At 33.7% G+C, this 11,709-nt stretch overlaps 1 long non-coding RNA gene and 1 other non-coding gene across 2 annotated transcripts; both read left to right on the plus strand.

The window, feature by feature from the left end:
• The first annotated feature begins 3,672 nt into the window (after nucleotides 1–3,672).
• On the plus strand, nucleotides 3,673–11,440 carry LOC140886411 (uncharacterized). The gene is made up of 4 exons (XR_012151547.1): nucleotides 3,673–3,763; nucleotides 3,876–3,983; nucleotides 11,040–11,195; nucleotides 11,304–11,440. It is a non-coding gene; the product is annotated as an uncharacterized lncRNA (long non-coding RNA).
• On the plus strand, nucleotides 5,265–5,370 carry LOC140894228 (small nucleolar RNA R71). Its single transcript, XR_012153772.1, has one exon. It is a non-coding gene; the product is annotated as a small nucleolar RNA R71 (small nucleolar RNA).
• Nucleotides 11,441–11,709: the final 269 nt, after the last annotated feature.

The following is an 11,709-nucleotide window of genomic DNA, read 5'->3' on the forward strand; positions in this document are numbered from 1 at the left end:
CTCATTTCCTGAGACCAAACAATAAACGTATATTCAGAGAAAACTGATTGAATGGATGAATCGTCAAACCTGAATCATAAAAAATTAAATCTTCAAATGAGGAAGAAATTAAGTTTTTCGGAATTGGAAGAAAAAAAATCAGGCGGTGCGGTTGATTTAAATTAGTCGAAGAATTTAAAACAAAAAGAGGTTAAGTTAAAGAGTTTCTACCACGACTATCGTGTGGAGAAGTTTTCTTGTGGAAGACATACTGCATCAATTGTGTTGTGGGGGTGTTTTTTTTTTTCGGTAATGAAAGTAAAAGAAACATAAGGTGGGGTTGATTTTCTTCCAAGCCCAAGAAGAAGCAAAAAACCATGCTTGATTTGTGAGAGTTTTGTTTCAGAGAATCTGATTTTTCGAATGTTCCATTTCAGATAGACTGATGAGTTTGAGTTAAGACAGGAGACAAAATAACGTGGGTTGAATTGATTTAGGAGAGTGGAAAACGATCCATCAACGTTGTGCTTTGATTTCGTCAATTAATCTTGAACACTACGATGAATCGATTATCGTTAAAAGAAAATATGAAACAAAACAGTCCTATATTTAAGAAAATCTAAGAAGGCCAAACATGAGAATTGAACCGTAAAAACTCTTGGCAGAAATACTCTTTGATGATGATTTGGGTGAGAGACAGATAACAAAAATATCAATCAATGTTTGTCTATATTTTGAGAGTGAAGAAAGAGAGTCTGAAACCATAAAAAAAACGTGTAAAGAAAGGTATGAAGTGGGACGGTTTTTTACTCTCGTTGTGAGAATAGGAGGCAGATTTTGATTTTTTTTTCTCACACGGAATACATTTATTTCTCAGTAAAAAAAAATAAGAAATTAATGAAAAATTAGAAAAAGTCATACCAATGCACCAATAAGTTAATATTAGGCCCACATCTTTAATATAATAGTAACAGATAGTAAGACACAATAAGAGATAATTTGGTGACTTTGTCTCAAGTTTGTTTTGATAAACTTATTTCATTATTAAAAAACAATTTAATAAAAAATACACATTTTGTTTATGTTTATAAGTTATTTTTCTTATATATTTTATGTATAAACAATATGTAGGTATTAATATTATTAATAAGAAATTTTAAAAATAATAAGTAAATAAAAAAAATTTAAATATCGAATAATATTAATTTTAACCGTGAAATTTAATTTTAAACCATATATAAATATAACCCAAACACCACAATAAAATACTGTCCTTGAATTTCAATTTTAATTTTAATGATCCGAATGTAGTTTCGGATCTCATTTTTTAAAGATCCGTTGGATAACCCATATAAAAAAAATCTTTACGACCTTGAGAGCGAAATTGGTTTAAAAGCGCAAAAAAGAAGTCAGTTCCTACTCCCTACTGCGCCAGACTCATCGACACCGACAAACCCTTTGCCGTCGATTACGAGTTAAAAAATAGAACACCGATCGAGTCTCTGCCGTTCTAATTTAAGGTTAGTTTGCGTTGTTCTTCACTTTTGTTCTAAAAAAATCTGTTTTATTTATTAGGTTTTAATAATCGAAAACGATTCTATAGGAAATCATTAGTTCCTCTTTCGTAACAAGCTCGGGTTTGATTGGTTGTTCCAAAATTAGTGTTTTATGATTGATGAATATATTACAAAACGCAGTTTTGAAAACCTTACCAGTCATATGTTCTGTACAGGAATTGTTTCATAATTTATGTAAATAAAAGTGGTTAATTATCTGTTCTTGATATTGGTTAGTCAGTATAGCCTGGATTATTTTCCTCACAATTTCTAATTTTTTTAAAAACATACATGAAATATGCACATAAACTGGTTATTTACTTCATAAATTATGACGTTTCACTTCATAATAGGTCATTGTTTCTATATACTTCACTTCGTCCACCTATTATTTATTAAGACACTCGTTAGTATTACAAATATGCCTACATGCTGAACCTTGGTGCTCATCGTTGTATTTCATTTGTTCCACTTAGTATTGATCTGTTAAATTCTGTGTTGTTAGTTAATAATAACAATATTTGTAGTCATGGATCTTAATAATTGTATTTCATTTGTTCCCTCAAAAATTCAAATTTTCTCGTGGACAAGTGTCCTTGGTAAGTTGCCGACTTCGGAGTTGTTGCAAAGAAGATGGCCCTCGTGTGCTTTGAATCCGAATTGGTGTGTTTTATGCCGGAGTGGGGGGGAAGCTCAAGATCACATGCTCATACACTGCTCTTTCACGTATGGATTGTGGTCAAGAGCGTTGGCGGAGTTGAGGCTAATGTGGGTAACACCTCGACCTACGAAGGACCTGTATGCTACTGATTTGGCTCGACTGTTGGGTAAGAAGGGGAGAAAATTTTGGTCATTGGTGGTTCATGGTATTACTTGGTCGGTGTGGTTGGAGAGAAATGAAAGAATCTTCGAGGATAAAGAACAAACGGCGGAAGTGTGTTGGGAAAAGATTCAAATACGGATAGCTACGTGGAGTAGAGCGTTTAAAGATTTTCAGAACCTATCAATTTCGGATTTATTAAGGGATTGGTCGTTTATTTTCTGTTGATGTTTTAAGTTTTGATAGGATCTAGCACTACTGGCGGATGTCTTGTCCGCATTTATCTTGTAATTTCTTACATTATGATATAATATATTAAGTTTCTTATCAAAAAAAAATAATTGTATATTTTGACATAATCAATCAATTTATTTTTTTCACTTTTCTAGAAATCAACCTCATATTTCGATGATGAAGGCGATGATGACTAAAAAATGCTGGTTTTCAAATAATTTGGAACAACGAGAAGTTAAAATGCCTGAAATTAAGGACAATGAAGTGTTGATCAAGGTGTGTGCAGTTGCTGTTAATAGAGGTGACATAACTGATGTGGCTACAACTGATGGCGTCTGCCCAGGCCTTGAATGCTCCGGAATAATTGAAGCAGTTGGAAGAAATGTTAATTGTTGGAAAGTTGGAGAAATGGTAATCTCTATCTCCCCCAAGATATGTATTACAGCATTATAAATTATGTTTTTCTCCTAACTTTTCTTTTTACCCTAATGCTGACTGTTGGAGGAAGCTTTGTTTTTTTTAAAATAATATTATACATATATATATATTTAAACCAAGTACGACAATTTTGTGATGCATTACATAAAATTGTGAATTTCAGGTTTGTGCCATTCTTGAGTTGAGGAGGGTATGCTGAACAAGTGGCTGTACCGGCAAACTTTCTTCTTTTGTTACCTGATGATATTGATTTAGATGATGCTGCAGGCCTACCTTATGCATCATGTTGCTCACTCTTAGCTTTATTCAAATTGCATGGTCCCAATACGATCGAAACTAAAAAGATTTTGGTGAGAACCGAGACTAAAAGTTACTGAACGACGATTTAAACAAGTTATTTTAAAAAGTGATTTTGATTCCATATTTCTGTTTTGCGCGTGTTTATACCTAAATGTCGAAGTAAATGTCAGCCTTATGTTTATAATTTTTCTTGATTTTTGTCATCGAGGTAATATGTTTTGTTAAGTGATGACTTCTAGTTGTTTCGCCATTTGTATTTATTTACAATGTTGAGAGTATTTTGTTTATATTTTCTTTGGTTGCAAATTATCAAAGTCATTAACTAATTTAGACTCCTATAACTATAATATTTAGATTCGCGAAGGCACTAGCGGGATTGGTGCGTTGGCAATACAATATGCAAAGTACTTGGGCTTAAAAGTAATTGCCTCCACAGGTGACATTGTTTACCGCATTATAATCTTCAGCCGATTCTCGTTTCTGCAACAATTTATACTGACGTAATTTTCTATATTATTGCATATGCTCACCCTTGATGATATCCTAAGGAAGTAGCGACAAGTTTTCAATTTGTCATCATTATGGTGCTGATTTTTGTGTCGATCACACATCAACAAACTTTGCAAGGGCCGTTATCGAGAAATCTGGGTGCGTTGGTAGGTTGCACCTATCCTTTATCCATTTTTTTTATAGGAAGCGATGTTATATTAGATGATAAACAATTATTAATTGCAAAAGGAGGACCAACAGTCCGCACATTAGACAACTATTTCTCGGTACATGTTAACAAAATATGCAACTCCAATCCCTTAATAAATTTGAAACCATTTTGCGGGTAAGGTTTCACCTATGCTTTATCCTTTTTTTTATAGGAAGTGATATTGTATTAGATTATAAAAAATTATTAATTACATAACAAAAAGAGGACCAGCAGTTCGCACACTAGACAACTATTACTCGGCACATATTAACAAAATATGTAACTCCAATCCCTTAATAAATCTGAAACCGATAATTCCTTAAACTCAATATGCTTCCTAATCCATATCAAAGAAACCCATAACATAATCTTCTCCCAGCACGGCTCGACCACCTCTTTGCTATATCGTAAAAATTCCTGTTATTTCTCTCCAACCAAACCAACCAACAAGTGCTGTGTACCACCACAGTCCATGAATTGTACCCCTTCTTCCAAGGACACAACCAATATCATCATTAAATAAGTCCTTTGCCCTCGGAATTGCCCAAACCACAACTTCTCCAATTCTCTAAACCAAAGACGTCTCGTGAAAGGGAGATGAACAAAAATGTGGTCCTGATTCACCTCATTTTGCCGGAACAATATGCACAAGCTCGGGCAAAAGTATAAGTAGGCCATGGCCATCTCTTTTGAATCATGTCACAGACGGATAGCTTATCATCTATGTAGCACAGGTACTCCTAAAATTTTTTTTTGGAGTATTGGGTATGGGTATGACACACGAATAAGCGTGTCGGATATGGAAAAACCCGTGTCGATATTTTTCAAGTTTGACTGGTCGGGTATGTTTTGGGTACGGCTTGACACGGCCCGGACACGTTTTCCGGGTATGTTTGGACTAACTTGCAAGTAATTAAAAGTTTCAAGGGTTAAATTGAAAAATATAAATTTTTTGAGTACTATTTAATAAATAGAATAAAATTTATTGGGCTTAAAAAAGCCCTAAATTAGCCAATAGCCATTCTTTCTTCTCGTTCCCCATTCTTCTGCTTCTCTTATCGCGATCATCACCACCCTCACTTCTTGAAGTTTTCTGCTCGCCGGTCGCCGCCGTCGCATATCGTAGGCCTGAGCGGGATCCTTTGCCAAAATGGTCCCTCCAGCAGCAGAATCCACAGACAATCGAGTAGGTGTGTTCAGACCATTGTAGAACCACTCAATCTGCTCTCAATCTGCAAAATTGTGGTTAGGACAACGTCTAAGTAATTCTTTGTACCTTTCCCATGCTTCATACAACTGCTCAGAATCATGCTGCCGAAAAGTACTAATCTCGATCTTCAGTTGGGTGGACTTGACAGGTGGAAAATATTTTGCAAGAAACTTGACTGCCATGTCTTCCTAAGTAGTTATGCACCCCAACGGCAGAGATTGCAGCCAATTCCTTGCCTGATCCCTGAGAGAAAAAGGAAACAAACGCAGTCTAATTATATGATCAGAAACTCTATTAAATTTTACCGTGTCTGTTATCTCCTTGAATGTCCTCAAGTGTAGGTGAGGATCTGCAGTAGTGCTTCCATTAAATTGGTTCGATTGAACCATGTTGATTAACGCCGGCTTCAGTTCAAAATTGTTGGCGTTAATGGTCCCTCGAGCGATTCCAGAATAGTGAGCCTGGATGGTCGGTTTGAAGTTGTATCTGATTGGCACCACGGGAGGTTGTTGTACTTCTTCTTCAGCCATGTTCCTCAGTTCTTCTCTCCTCGCTCTTCTCAAAGCACGTGCAGTTCGTTCGATCTCCGGATCAAACAGTAGTGAATTTTCGCTTTGAGACCTTCGCATAAACTGCACTTCAAGAAAAATAGAAACAATCAGCAACTAAAAATAAAAATAAAAACTCTAAATTAAAATCTAGACTAATTGTTAACAAGACTAAATTAATTTCAAAAATTACTCCCCGGCAGCGGCGCCAAAAACTTGTTGTGAAAAATTCCTCGCAAGCGTACGAGTGTCTAGTTTTAATATAGTGAATGAATCAAGTATCGTTCCCACATAGATTAAATTGAAAATATTCAGTACTTGTAATTATAATAGTCCCAATTTTATTTAGAAAATTGAATTTTAGAGGTTTGCAAATAAATAAAATAAAAGATGATTTTATAGCACGCACACAATTTTCAGAGATTAATAATCAGAGGAAAAATGGTTTAGAGGTTTAGATTTTATCTGGTTTCAACAACAATCATTTCTAAATAATTTAGTTTCATGAATTCCTTTCAATTAATAGCCAAGAACACTTAGATTATTCTATTTCCCTCTCTCGAGCATCAAATAGAGTGTATCAACTACAGTTCAATTCCAATATCTCTATTAAGAATTTAATTGCAGTGATCTATTTTAAAACAATGTTCTTCCTAAAACTCCATTAACGCTATATACTCTCTCGAGCTATATAATAATTAACGGTATTAATTCTATCTGTCCTATTCAAAATCTCATCTGTCGAGTGCCGAATTCCAAATAAATATTACAAATCAATTATTGATCAAATAATTGAAACGACAATCAAAACTAGAAAGAACAATTAATCTAAGGGAATTCAATTCAATAAAATCAAAAACTCATGAAAGTGTCTACACCAGGTTCCATCCGACCTCTAGACTCTAAAAGATTAGTTCATAATAAAATTCAAATAAAACCAATTCATGTTCAAAAATCCAGACATGAATTCAGAATTAAATAAATAAAAGAAGAAATCAAATCCATCGTCGACGCCGTGTCCGGTTGATCGAGCTCCGTCTTCGTTCTTCACGTTAAAGCACAAATTTCTTCCTCCAGAAATCACGATCTGTTCTTCTCTGTGTGAATTGTCCGGCCCTGTGCGTGCGGCTTCCTTTCAATTCTAATTCCAGAATTCCTTTTATATTGTACGCGTCAAAAGGCCCAAATAAGAAAGCCCAAAGAATTTCACGTTTCTTTTCCTTTTCTTTCTTCTCTTCACAGCTTTTCTTTTCTCTTTTGTTATTTTCTTCACTTTTTCTCCTTTTATTTCACAAATCTTCTTTTTCTTCATCTTTCATCGTCAATTTATAAATTCCCTACAATCACAAATACAACAAAACTCATGCATAAATCTGCTCGAAACAAATATTTAATAATTAAAATTATATATAAATTAAGTGTATAAAATACACTTATCAATAATTCAATACAAATGTAGTTATAGAGTTATACAATATTCGAACTAATAGAACATGCTCCATACAAGAGTTCAACTTCTAACAACAACGAGTCCTCATTTCTATCATATCAACACCTAGCCATGCGATCTCTGACTCGGTCCTGCCCCACCTGTTGCCAAGCACACACACAAAGATAAGACAACAGCCGGATAAACCGGTGAGAATAACTCCCAGTATAAGAGACAAACATGCTATATCAAATAACCATCTCAAGTAATGATATAAAAAACTCACACATAATCAAATGAAAGTGCAATGAATGCATTACTTCAAATCTCTAGATTATCAAGCTCAGATAATCAAAATGCATCTCGTCTCTTCTTTTCTTCGGTTGGGATCCCGAGGGTAAAATATCACAACGATCACATCGAACTCCCCTTTCGAGGCGGATTATGTATATTTCAATCCTCTAGACTTCGGAGGATTATAGAGAGTTAAATCTTGCAATTGTAGTAATTCGCCTACAAAGCCACTCAACTATAATCCCAAGAACGTCTAATTCAAAATGAAACAATCATTTGGCTCAATATGAATGCATGTGAATTCTAATACATTCAATCAATAAACTCAATTATTTCACATAAACATGCAAGTATGTGATTTCTCGAGGACACTCGAATCAATCCGGATTCTAGTTAATCGTCCTATTCTTTCCAATATCGTCTTATACCTTCTCGTTGATTCACAATCTTCAATCGGCTTCGATCTATAAAACAATCCAAAGCTGCAACCTCGCAACTCCACTGGCTTCAATTCAATCTATAAAAGAAGCCACAAAGATCAATATCGACAATCCAAACTCCAATCAAACACGGTTCGATCAAATCGACGAAACGATATTCAAAACTCAAACTGACGGCATAACGGCTATATTTTGATCAACCGAAAACACAGACAACATAATATCGATCCAATAAACTCATATCAAACATCAATCATCCAATACAACTCAAATCCAACAAATCCAAAACTCAAAATCTCAAAAATCATCAATAAAATCATAACAATTCCGAACGACGTTCTATCTCCGATCCGACAGAGAATAAACACTACCAAGTAGTTCAAGAACAACGTCCCCGATTATCGTTCGATTCTATCAACTTCCAAAAAATCAAACTTCAAAGAAATAAGAGAAACTTAATTCAGAACGGAGCTCTCTCAGCCGTGATCGTTAATATAACTTCAGAAATAATTCCTATCGGACGGATCGAGTCAAAACCGAAGTTTCAGAAGCTTGAAAATCTTTTCCCACGCCTTCAATGGAGGAACACGGCAAGGAGGAAGAAGATCGAACGATAAAAAAAAGTTAAGTCATGCTTATATATATGTTAAAGTCCAATTTTTCATTTTATCTATTATTATATAGTAAAGATTCTATTATTATATAGTAAAGATTAATACATGAATATTATGTATTATATATGCAATACAATTAATTTTTTATGTTTTTAGTTTTGATATGCTCAAAATAAATAAGACATGTTATATAAATAAAAAATACAATAATTTGAAAAATATAAATAAAATGTTAAACAAAACAAATAAGTATAATAAATAAAAACTCAAAGCACTAATATTTGACATGTATGAAATCGATAGCATAAGCAGACATCCCATTAAAGAGACTCACTGATCATATCAAACATTATCAAGCAATTAAGATAGTGGAAGCCAAAATCTATATACAAAATAAAAAATATTTACTCATACCGAAAATATAGTTTTTAATGTTTATCATTTGCAATCGTTTCACCCCTATAGCTAGATTCATTTTGTGATTTATAAAAAATTTACAAAAGAATAAATTACTGCATCCTCAGCCTTTTTTAGTATCTCAACCTGATAAGTCAATACCTGCATCTATCAAATATTTTTATTTTTTCTTCTCTGTAGTAATATATTACGCAATTAAGCTTTTAGTAAATAAATGACATTCCAGGGTTGAATTTAAATTCAAGCTATATTTTTGTTAAAAAAACTCTCACAGTCACACATTATAGTAAACTACACACAAGCTTGTTGGCTGGTGGGCTTGACAGTGGCTTTGCTTGATGCAATTCATACGGTAGTTGCGGCTCTTCGTTTTTCTTCTGACATGCATTGCTTTCGTGGAAGTCAACATCTTAAAAATTCTATATGTGCAAAAATAATTTAATCAACAAACAACCTATCATAAACAATATGGTTCGTGGGTATAAATCATGCATTATGTAAAAAAATTGATGAACTTGATTCTTGAAATATAAAAAACATATGGTACCAGCAATATACATTATAAGGACAATACTCATGTCAAAAATCCGTGACTTATAACTTGTTTATGAACTCTTCCAAAGTGGGGATCATTCGGTTCATCACCATTAAGCCAATCTGCATAGATATTCAGATTTGAAAATTCAGAAACTGTCAATCTTTCACCAATATTTCACAGCAATTGTAAAGAAAAACGAAAGAGCAATTAACAAATCAATAAAATTAATCCGAGTGTAATAATGATAATTGGGGGGAGGGGAAAAGAAGACACCAAAACAACAGAAGCACCGGGCGCGTATATATTCTTGCCTTATAGTTACCGGAGGGGAGACTTGCGATCGATCTTCTTTGTTTTGTGGACTTTCAGAATTGAACTATTAGATTATTTTATGGTTTTGACAAAGAGATATTTATAGTTTGGGAGACATGAGGAGAGGGATAAGAAACGTGGGAAGAACAAAAAGGAACGTGGAATTGACAAAAGGTCCGTTAGTTCGGAGACGTGGGGTAGTGAGTAAACATGGAAAATAAGGGCATTTTAGGTATACTCAAAAATAGACCAAGACACCAATTAGTTTTTATAAGGTGTTTAGGTTTAATAAAATAGTAAAGATATCAATTATTATACTTGCAATTAAACATGAGAATAAATGTGGTTATATTGAAGAATGGACTCCTCACACCTACCACTAATGAGATGCTTGGAAGCAGAACCATGCAAAGACATTTCTTGAGGTATATGCGGAGGGTCAATACATAAAAATTTAATGTCATTTAAACAGTGTATGTGGAGGGTCTGTGCACCAAAACATGAAGGGAGGCATAAGAGGGTAGGAAAATGGAGGAAATAATGAGTTACAAAAAAGAGAATTCACAATGAAAGCTATATATTTATAATAATAAATATAATAGTAGATTTTACTTGAATTTGAAAACTCTATATATGTCTTGCTTGTAAAGAAAATTCATTCAAAAATTAATAATATTTAGTTTCATATTTCTTCTCTCAATAAAGTTGAGTTTTTATTACTTCTTTTGAAACTCCCATTCTGCTGTAGAAGCTTTAACTGTTTAAACAATTAGTAAATCTCTCATAAATGATGTTCCATATCGTTGATATCATTTTGTCCGTACGAGAAAGCGTAATGACTATTGTTCTCTCTATCACTTGTTGGTATAGAATGCATGATGCCTGTTGTCCTCATTATCACCTTTATCATAAAAGATTCATAACATAATTAAGTCCTATTAGTGGAGATCCAAATGGAGATTACATAGAAGGATTTCCTATCGGCCCCTTTGTTTTTCACTTTAATCATGACAAATTCATAACTTAGTTAAGTCCTAATATTGCTTCTGTGATTATGCTAACGTTTCTTATCAAAATAGAATGTTAATTTATTCTAAATAGTATTTATACGATTCTATGTTGAAATTTTGAGCAGCCAATGTGTGTCAAGAATAACAAATTGTGGAGGCATTTTTTTCCACAAGCACTTACATGAAATTCACCTTTTCAGGTGTTGATTTGGTTCTTGATTACGGAGCTTCCGATCTTCAGAGAAATGTTGATTGCTGTTGTATCTCGGGTAAGGTTGTCATTGTGGATTTGCATGGAATGGAATCTGGTAGTGTAGATCTTGCTATACTACAAGAAAAGCAGGTTGAAATTAAAGGTAAAAATTATCAGCTTCATTGTAATAGTGCTTATTCTTGGCGTAGAAAGGGTTACCCCAATTTTGTTTTAGTGTACGTTTTATTATTTTTGTAGTTACTATTTTCAGTTTTCAATCTACAATCCAAGAATTTCGGTTATAAAGCTTCTGTGATTACTGAACTGAGAACCCATTTGTGGCCTGCTGTTCTTCAACAAAAAGTTGTTCCTGCAATTGAGCATCGTTTTCCAGTGATTGAATCTCAGAAAGCTCTGAACCTTTTAAGGAAAGATGATAGTGCTGGGAAAATTATTGTGCGTATGAATTTTGGGGAGACCAGTGGCCATCGTAAAATGTACTAAATGAATCACGTCTTATATCACAAATGCAAGGAAATTACACTATGTTTTCCCCTTTTGCATCTAAACTGGGAACATCTATTTCACAGTTTTTTATGAGTTTTAATTTTAATTAATTCCATGTGCTTTTTTTACGAGGGAGAAGGGGATCGAACTTATTTTTATTTTAATGTGGG

The sequence above is a fragment of the Henckelia pumila genome, chromosome 3, assembly GCF_033568475.1.
Source record: "Henckelia pumila isolate YLH828 chromosome 3, ASM3356847v2, whole genome shotgun sequence".
Taxonomy (NCBI): Eukaryota; Viridiplantae; Streptophyta; class Magnoliopsida; order Lamiales; family Gesneriaceae; genus Henckelia; species Henckelia pumila.